We start from the raw sequence: 12,605 nt of genomic DNA, 5'->3' as shown, positions 1-12,605 counted from the left end.
AGAATGCAGTTAACACCGATTAATACATATGTTCATTAATTTACGTATTTCCAATGGCAAAGTTGAGGCTCAGGTAAATCTACTTGATTTACACAAATTATGTACACAAATGAATTTTCTTCTTCTACAATCCTCCACCTGATCATATAATGATCACAAATATGGAAGCCAAATTCATTGTTTGAGTCACAGGTTGACTCCATTTTGAGGAACAATCGTTCAGTTTTTTAAAATTTGCTTCCACAAATAATTTATCTCCACCTACGGCATACACCATCCTGATGGAAAAGTTTGTTTGTTATTAGGCATCGTCTTGTATGTTGAATTCCTACGTCGTTGACAGTTCAGTCTGTTGCGGAGCTTTTTTCATTCAAGTGATCCTCTGCAGCAGGATGAACGCTGAAACTGTGCTCCTGTCATCAAGGAGTGACCCTTACAGGTCACAATCTTCTCTGTATCTTGCAATGCACAATCTGCCACATTTCAGCAGCACACAAGCCATTGCACGACGAATCACCAATATGGTTCGTAGATGGGCAAGATCACAAAACGACCCTGCACAACAGGCAGCATCACTGCCATTCTTACAACAAGCATTTGCAGATCTCCACCAAGGCTGTCGTCCAGTTTCGTCTGACCTGCCCTCTCAAGAAGAGAGTCTGAGGAGCTGCACAAATCCAGCTCAATCAGCAGAGTTGTGTGAGGTGAGGATCAAAGCTGGAGGTGCATCGATGAAGGCTCCAGGATCATGATGTCCAATTGATCCATGATGCACACCATAAACAGCCAGCAGAGCCATGAAGGCCCAGTGTCAAACACGGTCCAGCAGTCCCATCCAGGACTCGTACTCCTTTGGCAATCAGAAGAGTCGTGATGTCATGTTGGAACATCAGGCAGGAGCTGTAGTTTGACATGCCAATGGAAGAAAACTTTGGCAGTTGATGTGAGCTCCAAAAACAGGTGTGTTCTGAAGCAGGTGGTCGCTTTCAGCCCACATATAACAATGTGGTTCAGGCAAATGGTCGTCTTAGGTGAACCTAAGGGACTTAATTTTCAAAATTTATATTAAACCACAATTTTCAAGGTGTCTTTCCGTGTTTCGGAGGTGCATGCCATTTTAATTTCATCTTGAGCCAGCCAAATTTACTGACAATAATCTCCAGCAATTCTTCCAAAAGCCTCTTATTTTGATTAGCCTGTTTTCAACACACTGGATCGAGTAAATCATTTTAAAAACATAGAATTAACACATTATAACTGACAATGTAATCAATATCCCGATTATGTCCTACCTTAACAATTTACATTGGTTCACAAGTTCCCTATAACATTTGAAAGATTATATTTCATGTGTAACACCCGAACAAAACATTAAATCAGGGGTGTACATGTTTTTTTTTAGCATAACCAAAGTACATATGAATGTATTCAATAAATCTTCAAAATTGTTTTTCTCTTTTTTCTTACAAAACAAAAAATACCCAAAATTCTATCACCCAGAATCTCAAATCTTATCATGTATTTCATCAACATTTGCACAATCATGGGCTCCTCTCACCACAAGGTGAGAAGGAAATCAATCCTACCATAACTTCCAAATACCTCGTCTTCTTTCATCACCCCCACCTTCAGACTCTACTTCCAAAATATGTCATACAATTCAGATGCTCAATTTTTCCAAATTTTTTTTCCCCAAATCAAATCAAAGCAAAAATCCAAAATTAACCATTTATGTATTTTTATCATAATTATCACAGATCTCCTTTGTATCAATTCCCAACAAAACCCGTCTGTATATGTTTCACATTACTTTCAGCCCATAATTCATTCAGATCATCCTTTCCTCCCTTTTTCTTTATTTTCGAACAAATAAAACAAAAATAATAATAATAATAGGCCTCAATTCTTCCATCCCCAACAATCCTCTTTCACATTATTTTCCTTATCCCACATTCATTTTTTACAAAATCTGTTGCCAAGATCTGTATTTTTCTCCTCTCCTTTTTTATTAATATCAACCATTTTCTCTCGCCATGGAATAGTCCACCACTCATATAAATAATCATAAGAGTTCTGCGAAACATCTCCATCTTTAAAACTTAGCCAACCATTTTAAAGGACATGTTTCCCCCAAAAAAATAACAAGTCACATTCTTTGTATGTTGCCAACATTGTTCATCGTTTAAGTATCATCCAGAACTAAATTTTTATGAACCATCAACTTGTAGATGCATTTATTTATATCCCATTAACCCAAGAACTCTCAATTGCTTGGTTATATTTTAGTAATGTCATATATCCATATTTCTTTTCCAAAATGTTCCTCATATACACATTAATCCCACTAGATCTCAAGTAACCTACAATCCCAGAAATCCATAACAGTCTAAATTTTCAAAGGACAGATAGTTTTCTATATACCTATGGAACAGGTGCATGAATATGTAACAGGTGCATGCCCCCAGGGGCACTGTTTCCTTCCTTTTTGTTCACCTTATACATATCCACACCACTTACGAAAAAAAAATACAATAAAACACATAATTCCGCTCTCCCTTCATTGAGGCCATGTTTTCCTTCTGGTTCAAGATTACTCATTTTCTTCAATTAATTGGAGCATCCCTTTATCATTTTTTTATGAATTGTGATAAACTGATCATTTGAACACAATTTTTTTTTTTTTTTTTTGTATACTGAATCTAGGCTCGTGAAAGAGCTGACATTTACTTTACAAACAAATCAACCAGACAAACAAAATATATAAAAAGAGGGAGCGGAAGACAAGAGAATGGGAAGCACACAAACACTTGAGAGCACACAGCATTTAAGAGCATTGAACAAATTGAACAAAATGAATCAAACAAAACACTTCCATTAACTCGACATTCTTTTCACAGCACAAAGGTCACTTGAACATCCTTTTCCTGGATACTCCCTCTTTATTTTTTATTATTTGTTTGCAAGAAAAATAACCTAATTTTATCATCAGATTTACAATTTTTATATTTCCACTTTCACGAGTGAATACAAATGGCACCGGTATGTAGATGTCGCAAGTTATCAAAATGTATGGTGGTGGGATATAAATATCATCCACTGGATCGTAATTTCAACCATGCTTCTCCACTTGTAACCCAAATATTTTCCATTAAATAAAGAAAATGGATTTTATGAATCTTCTCATTATTCGAAAGTTTACAAAATGTCCCAAATCTGCATATTATTTCCTACTGTGGTTATATTAAACCATTATTTTACAAAATCCAACTTCCAATAAACTGAAAAATATTTTGCTGGACCCATGCAAGATCCATCACAAATTTTGCAAACTTCCCAAAGACATATCTTTCATTGTCTTTGAATTGGTGAACACACACGTTTCGTACTTCCACTTTATGTCAGGAACCATTTAGAATGGTGAAAATGAATTTCATAATAGACTTACCTCAGCCTCTAAAAGTATTTCCTACAATTTTCACGACTTAGCAAACCAATCCTTTTTGGGGCTAAAACTATCCTCAAATTCATTACATTTATACCCTCCTTTCCCAACCTTGTACACCTGGCATCACTATCTCTTTAGATGACTACTGTTTGCATCCTTGGGAAACGACTACATAATTCATCCCAACCAAAAGGAACTACCTCCAATGTGTACATTTTCATTCTCACTAGAATTTGGCATCTGTATACATTTCTAATAATTATTAGATTATTTGTAATTAGAGTAATTATAATTACTCTCATTTGCTATATGAATGAGCTCTTGTGTGGGCATACATCATCTATCTATAATTCCAGTAATCTCTGTCTGTACGTTTGTACGTTTGTCTGTCTGTGACCGCTGTTTCTCGACAACCACGGGTCCGATATACTTTTCACTTGCCAGGTATATTGCTGGGGACCCGAGGATGTGCCTTTTCAAGGTTTCATATTAATCGGACAATTACTTACCGAGCTATGTCCAAAAAACGATTCAACCAATCAGAGAGCAGCGAACGATCGCGTGTGCCGGCGTTGCGAATGGACCAAACCATTCCATGTAAATAGAGGGGGGGGGGGGGTTCTGTGGTCGTTGCGAATGGACGAAACCATTTCATGTAAATAGAGGGGGGGGATTGTCACTGTACTCGCAAGCCGTTCGCCGTTCGCTTTGGCGTTGCGAATGGACCAAACCATTTCATGTAAATAGAGGGGGGGGATATAATTTTAGATAGATATATAGTACGGGCATATATATAGTACGGGCATGCCCTAGTTAACATTAATGTTAGGAGGGGAAGAAAAGATCATGGTTCATGGATCATCTCAGATAGTGGTAAACAGCTGTTGTAAAGACCTTGAGGGAAGGATGACATTGAAGAGAACGTGGAAGATGATTCAACAGGTGGGGAAAAAGAGGAACGAATAAGTGGAGGTGAGCAGTGATACTGGATATGTGAAATAAGGGTGGGTAACATGTGTTTTTGACCGGATTTCAACAAATGCCTCTTCTTGGTATTTGGGTTGCCGGCCTTTAGCTTAACCAATTGATGCGAAACTTTAAATTTGTGATCAACTGTTCATGGGAAATATGATTTGTTAACAATGATGTCGTCTTTCATGTGGTATGGCAGGTAGATTGGATTATTAAAAAAACCACCTTTAGAGACTATTTTTCCCCGCAAGCGGGGTTGGCCTTTTTCGGGCACCGTGGTTGTTGTTGTTTTTTGGTCCCCTTTTTGAAGCAATGTTTTACGGCCGGATGCCCTTCCTGCCGCCAACCCTTTTTGTCGCCTTTTACGACAAACAGGGAATTACCAGTGAACTGGTACTCAATTAGCCGACCTCGGAAGGATGACAGGCTGAGTCAACCCCCCTGGCATTAATTCAGTGATCGACCGGGATTCGTACCCAGGATCCTAGGATCCTAAGCTGGCACCCTAGCCGCTAAGCCAACGCAAGGCTATTATAAGATTGTGGATTGGATTATAAGAACAGCATAAAAACCTTCCTCTCAAACCGCCTAACTGATCGATGTGAAACTTTACATATGTGATCGACAACACGGAGGAAATATAATTTGGTACCAATTATGTCACCCGTCATGTGGTCTGTTTGGATTATAAGAAAACCTTGAAAACCTTCCTCTCAAACCGCTTAACTGATCGATGTGAAACTTTACATATGTGATCGACAACACGGAGAAAATATAATTTGGCACCAATGATGTCAACCGTCATGTGGTATGGGTGGATTATAAGAAAACCTTGAAAAACCTTCCTCTCAAACCGCTTAACTGATTGATGTGAAACTTTACATTAGTGATCGAGCACACACAGAAAACACAATTTTATAACAATTACGTCATTGGTCACGTGGTCTGGCAGCCATATTGAATCGAAGGAAAATCTTTCCAACTCATCTTCTCTGAAACAACTTAACCGATCAAAGCGAAGCTTAAAATACACGATTGACTACCTACGGCAACGTTTGATTAAAATAACCCAATCCAAAACACAATATGGCTGGCCACCAGTGACATCATAATACAGAAAGTGGGCAATATCTCCAACAATATGAATTACAGACACCTGGGAGTTGCACCTTATCAAATCGGGCTAATTTTGACACCAGGAAGTTGCATCATCATACTGAAGTGGACAACATCTCGAAAACAAACGTTAATAGACACAGCCGGAATTTGCACGACTGTGATCATTATTATATGTCAATATTAACTGACCTAAAATGTGTACCACGTAGACGTAAGCGTATGGGAGTATCTATTTATTATGTATGCACGAGGATGTGGGGTTACTGAGAGAATTTAAAAAATGTCAGATCTAGGTGATCTGGCAATGTAGGAAGGGGTGCAGGAAGGGGTGTAGGAAAGGGTATACAATTTGGTCGCAATTTCATCCTTTATATGACCATCTTAAAGCATGACTTTCAATGGTGCATTTTCTGCAGACAACGTCATGGCTGTTCCTTCTCCATTGCAATTGTCATAAAGATTTCGTTCGACCACATTTTATAAATATTTGGGATAATTGTCTTGCTTTAAGAGGAATCCCGTTGAAATGAATGTTCATGAGGCGACACACAATGAAACAAAAGGAGCATGGATGTTGGAGGAGGCCTTTCGACCACATCAATTTATTAAATCTAACAGTTTAACAACTTTTAAATTTACTTCCTTGTAAAGGCCCATAATGGCTATTATAAGAGAGCAACCTCAACGACAGAGGATATGGCTGTTCACACAGGCATGGGCGTCGATGGGCGGGGAATGGTCGGGACGTATCTCCGCACGTTTTTGACGAGGGGGTTTATCCCCCCAATTTCCACTCAAATATAACATAAAATGCGTTGCTCTGTACAATCCGCATAGGTCTGGATATGGGATGTTCTGATAATGATGTAATAATGCGGGCAGAGGCATATCGGTCGACGTTGTGACGTCAAATTGTGTCGAGTTTTTATTTTTGTTCTCATTTGACGTCCTCTTGGAACCCCTCCCTGGCAAGGTTGTTGCTGAAATGTAAACAGTCCGTGGAGGAGATGTTGACATGAAGATCAATGTTCAGCGCATTGACTCGAAGAACGCTACCAATTGTGATGGTGCACATCCAGTCCCGTTCCCCTTCCAGGAAGAGGTAAGCATCTGTACTCTTGGTGGTGAATCAAGTATGTTGTGTTGTGTTTTGAAGCTGCAAATCATTTAAGATTTTCTGCTGAAGATTTCAAAACTGAATTGATCAATGATTCCTCGGTTCCTCGCAGGTTCCAAGACTGGAAATTATCGAGAAGCTTGGCCAGGGAGCATATGGTACGGTGTACGAAGCGAAACACCTCGGACTTGGCATCGAGGTACGAATGTGAATGCTTTCGGCGGGTTCACTCATTCTTTCATTCGTTCGTTCATTGGTGTAATTCCTTCGAAGGGTTGACGACATGACGAGGAGCTGCAAAAGCAATGGCTCAAAGTTTATCGGAGCAAATGCAGGAATAAAGATCTCATAAACAGACCAAACACTTGATTGAAAATATTACGACATTTGTTTGTAAAATGTATTAAAAATGAACACGGGTTGTAATTTTGTGGTGTATATAAATTTAATTAAGTTTGACTTGTCCTTCTACCCGCTCACCTTATTATTGTTGTTACATCCACCAAAGAAGGATGTTTCACCCTTTTATGTTCGTTTGTTTGTGAACATGAGTTTCATGATATATCAAAAAGTTGTGGACGAGTTATGACAAAATTCAATGGATGAGTTTGTAACAAGAACAAGCCGATTACATTTCAGATCAGGTCCGAATCCAGATGCAGCCGATCAGTGGGAATGTGGGATACAAACCGTATTCCCAGTGTTTGACCAACTTGTGATTGTCAAGGTCTGGAGAGACGAAGGAGGCTACTAAATGTCTGTCTGGAGGATGAGGGATGAGGGATGTCACGGCACAGGGCAGCGTTGTCAGCAAATACATAAAGAGGATCTTGCAGGGTGAGAGAGAGATCAGGTGTGTGTGTGTGTGTGTGTGTGTGTGTGTGTGTGTGTGTGTGTGTGTGTGTGTGTGTGTGTGTGTGTGTGTGTGTGTGTGTGTGTGTGTGTGTGTCAGTTTCAATACGAGTTTCAGATCAGGTAGGATGGGGCTCAGAACGCTGCCTTGGGGCACTCCAGCCTTGGCAGGGAGACGAGACGAGAGGATTCTGTTGAGTGCCACACGTTGGCTCTGAGAGTGGAGGAAGTTCGTAAGTCATGTGTGTGGAGTTAGCATTGGATGCCACACGTAGAGAGTTTGGAGAGTAAGGCAGGATGTTCGACTGTATCAAAAGGATGAGACGTCCAGAGAAACGGCACTGATCTCATGTCTGACATTGAGGGCTTCCATCAATTGTTGGGTGAGTTGTTCTCGTTGTGTAGCCCCGGACATTTCTCTCTCACAATCCCATTAGATGAAATCTGCACTCATTATGGGGAACGATGGGGGTGTTTTTTGACCCACCCAAAATCGGTATTTGCTCTCATCTCTGAAACTACAAACACGATTTTGATGAAACGTGATCACAACCTTCATCACCCATGATGTACAAAAAGTTTGTTCATGGCATTAAATATATCGGGGTCTGAGGTGATGTATGGGGGGTTTGAGTGACTGTTGCTCCTGATCCAGGTGAGCTTCAGGCCTCATGACTATTGCTCCTAGTTCTGTTTTTATGTAATGCAGTAATGTTGCTGGATTTACAAGCAGTTGGAAGATGACCTAGTGCAAATGCTCGGGTCAAAAGGACAGAAAGAGGACGAGCAAGAGTAGCAGCGCAGGTATATAAGACACGTGAGCTGATGCCGTCTGGTCCAGTGGCAGAGTCAGAGTCTGTGGTTGCAAGAAAGATTATATCAATTGGAGCATGTTTGAGTGTGCAAGGGTAAACTTGGTGATGGAATCCACACTGATTTCAACTGAAGGCGAACAATGAAACCAAGGGACAATTAATCGTGATGTACGGCGTACATTTACAATCGGTGTATATCAATAGAGACCATCATTTTGCTTGTTTCCAGCTTTTTCATGCTCTCCCAAAAGGTTATAACATGAGGTATATTCCATGTGTTTTGCTTTTCCTTCTCCAGGTTGCTGTGAAGTGCATGATGAGAGAAGATTGGGAGATGGTAAGTTTATGGGAATGTGGCACATGTAGGGCCATTTACACAGAACCTCACTGGCTAATGGGACGATGCAGGCTGTTCATGACGTTTAAACCCACTTTCTTGTTTTCTGTTCCCCGAGGCTGCTCCGCACTTCCTCCTGTAAATTTTTAATGGGTTCACTCACTTAAGAGTTACATTTACTTCAAATTCTTGAAAAAAATGATTGCATGTTATTGACATTTTTCTATCCATTTTTTACGGCGTAGCCCAGAGAGCAATGCCCTCTGGAACAGTCTTTGTCTGTCCATCCGATGTATGTATGTCCCTTCTGCTGACATATTTGGGATTTATTGTCCCCCGTCACACCGCGGAGCGAAAGGGGGACTATGGTTTTCCCCTCCGTCCGTGCGTGCGTGCGGGTGTGCGTGCGTGCGTACATAAGCGAAGGACCGCATTCGAATTTGGTGTGTGGGTGCAACCCACGTCAAAATCCAAGATGGCCGCTGCCATGTATGTCTGATGCCATGTATGTCTGAACCTTGTGAGCTGAATATCTTGAAAAATAAGCGAAGTACCAACTTCTAATCTGGTGTGTGGGTGTATCTAGGCACAAGGAAGAACGCTATTGAAAATTGGGTCGCCACGTCAAAATCCAAGATGGCCGCCGCCATGTATGTAGTATTACATCGCTTGTAGTATTACTTCTTCCGGCATTGGCTCAAACATCCGCCATGTCCATCTCAGTCCAGAAAACTCCAACAACACTCTCCACGTCGGTGTTTTTTTATTATTATTATTTAAGCAACAAAAAAGCCTGGTTTAGGCTTAGCGGTTAGGATGCTGGCTTGGGATCCTAGGATCCTGAGTTCGAATCCCAGTCGATCGCTGAATTAACGCCAGGGGGGTTGACCCAGCCCGTCATCCTTCTGAGGTCGGCAAATTGAGTACCAGCTTGCTGGGATGCATGATCCCGGTGTGTACCCCGGTTAAGAATAGGTACACCATATCCCTGCGCATCGTAAGAGGCGACTTAGGGTTGGCGTCAGGACGGGCATCCGGCCATAAAAACATTGCCTCAAACAGGGAACCATGATTGTCATGGGGCCCGCAGGGCTAACCCCCGCTCTTGCGGGGAAATGGCCTTAAAACGATCATTCATTTATTATTCAAGCAACAAAACAGCCAATCCAAAGTCAGTCTCTTTAGGGACAGCCAATTCAATGTCTCCATCTGGCCACAAAGTAATGGTTCATGTGCCCCTAAATCCAAAAACCTCCCAGACCATTACAGTGCATTCAGAAAGTATTCAGACCCCTTCACTTTTTTCACATTTTGTTTTGTTGCAGCCTTTTGCTGAAATCGTTTAAATTCACTTTTTCCCTCATAAATCTACACTCAATACCCCATAATGACAAAGAGAAAACAGGATTTTAAAAAGTTTTGCAAATTTATTAAAAACAAAAAACTGAAATATCAAATTGACATAAGTATTCAGACCCTTTGCTATGACACTTGAAATTTAGCTCAGGTGCCTCCCATTTCTCTTGATCATCTTTGAGATGTTTCTACACCTTGATTGGAGTCCACCTGTGGTAAATTCAATTGATTGGACATGATTTGGAAAGGCACACACCTGTCTATATAAGGTCTCACAGCTGACAATGCATATCGGAGCAAAAACCAAGCTGTGAGGTCGCAAGTGCAAAGTGCAAAATACAAGTGCAACTAATACTAATACAAGTGCATACTAATACAAGTGCAAAAGTGGTTTACTGCACCAACACAAGTGCGAAAAGTGGTTTTTCAACACTAACACAAGTGCAAAAATTGTTTTTTCAACACTAACACAAGTGCGAAAAGTAGTTTTTCCACACGAATACAAGTGCAAAAGTGGTTTCCTGCACCAACACAAGTGCGAAAAGTGGTTTTTCAACACTAACACAAGTGTAAAAAGTGGTTTTTCAACACTATCACAAGTGCAAAAAGTGTTTTTTCCACACTAATACAAGTGCAAAAGTGGTTTCCTGCACCAACACAAGTGCGAAAAGTGGTTTTTCCACACTAACAAAAGTGCGAAAAGTGGGTTTTCAACACTATCACAAGTGCAAAAAGTTTTTTCCACACTAATACAAGTGCAAAAAGGGTTTTTTCCACACTAATACAAGTGCAAAAGTGGTTTCGTGCACCAACACAAGTGCGAAAAGTGGTTTTTCAACACTAACACAAGTGCGAAAAGTGGTTTTTCAACACTATCACAATTGCAAAAAGTGTTTTTTCCACACTCACACAAGTGCGAAAAGTGGTTTTTCAACACTATCACAAGTGCGAAAAGTGGTTTCCTTCACCAACACCAGTGCGAAAAGTTGTTTTTCAACACTAACACAAGTGCGAAAAGTGGTTTTTCCACACTAATACAACTGCAAAAGTGGTTTCCTGCACCAACACAAGTGCGAAAAGTGGTTTTTCAACACTAACACAAGTGCGAAAAGTGGTTTTTCAACACTAACACAAGTGCGAAAAGTGGTTTTTCCACACTAATACAAGTGCAAAAGTGGTTTCCTGCACCAACACAAGTGCGAAAAGTGGTTTTTCAACACTAACACAAGTGCAAAAAGTGTTTTTTCAACACTATCACAAGTGCAAAAAGTGTTTTTTCCACACTAATACAAGTGCAAAAGTGGTTTCCTGCACCAACACAAGTGCGAAAAGTGGTTTTTCAACACTAACACAAGTGCGAAAAGTGGTTTTTCAACATTAACACAAGTGCGAAAAGTGGTTTTTCCACACTAATACAAGTGCAAAAGTGGTTTCCTGCACCAACACAAGTGCGAAAAGTGGTTTTTCAACACTAACACAAGTGTGAAAAGTGGTTTTTCAACACTAACACAAGTGCGAAAAGTGGTTTTTCAACACTAACACAAGTGCGAAAAGTGGTTTTTCAACACTAACACAAGTGCACAAAGTGGTGTTTCCACACTAATACAAGTGCAAAAGTGGTTTCCTGGACCAACACAAGTGTGAAAAGTGGTTTTTCAACACTAACACAAGTGTGAAAAGTGGTTTTTCAACACTATCACAAGTGAAAAAAGTGTTTTTCAACACTATCACAAGTGAAAAAAGTGTTTTTTCCACACTAACACAAGTGCGAAAAGTGGTTTTTCAACACTATCACAAGTGCGAAAAGTGGTTTCCTTCACCAACACCAGTGCGAAAAGTGGTTTATCAACACCAACACAAGTGCAAAAAGTGGTTTTTCAACACTAACACAAGTGCAAAAAGTGTTTTTTTCCACACTAATACAAGTACAAAAGTTGTTTCCTGCACCAACACAAGTGCGAAAAGTGGTTTTTCAACACTAACACAAGTGCGAAAAGTGGTTTTTCAACACTAACACAAGTGCGCAAAGTGGTTTTTCCACACTAATACAAGTGCAAAAGTGGTTTCCTGCACCAACACAAGTGCGAAAAGTGGTTTTTCAACACTAACACAAGTGCGAAAAGTGGTTTTTCAACACTAACACAAGTGCGAAAAGTGGTTTTTCAACACTAACACAAGTGCACAAAGTGGTGTTTCCACACTAATACAAGTGCAAAAGTGGTTTCCTGCACCAACACAAGTGCGAAAAGTGGTTTTTCAACACTAACACAAGTGCAAAAAGTGTTTTTTCAACACTATCACAAGTGCAAAAAGTGTTTTTTCCACACTAATACAAGTGCAAAAGTGGTTTCCTGCACCAATACAAGTGCGAAAAGTGGTTTTTCAACACTAACACAAGTGCGAAAAGTGGTTTTTCAACACTAACACAAGTGCGAAAAGTGGTTTTCCACACTAATACAAGTGCAAAAGTGGTTTCCTGCACCAACACAAGTGCGAAAAGTGGTTTTTCAACACTAACACAAGTGCGAAAAGTGGTTTTTCAACACTAACACAAGTGTGAAAAGTGGTTTTTCCACACTAATACAAGTGCAA

This window comes from Myxine glutinosa, chromosome 11, assembly GCF_964187855.1.
Source record: "Myxine glutinosa chromosome 11, kmMyxGlut1.1, whole genome shotgun sequence".
NCBI classification, from domain to species: Eukaryota; Metazoa; Chordata; class Myxini; order Myxiniformes; family Myxinidae; genus Myxine; species Myxine glutinosa.
The sequence above is the reverse complement of the archived record's forward strand: the minus strand, read 5'-3'. Positions refer to the sequence as shown.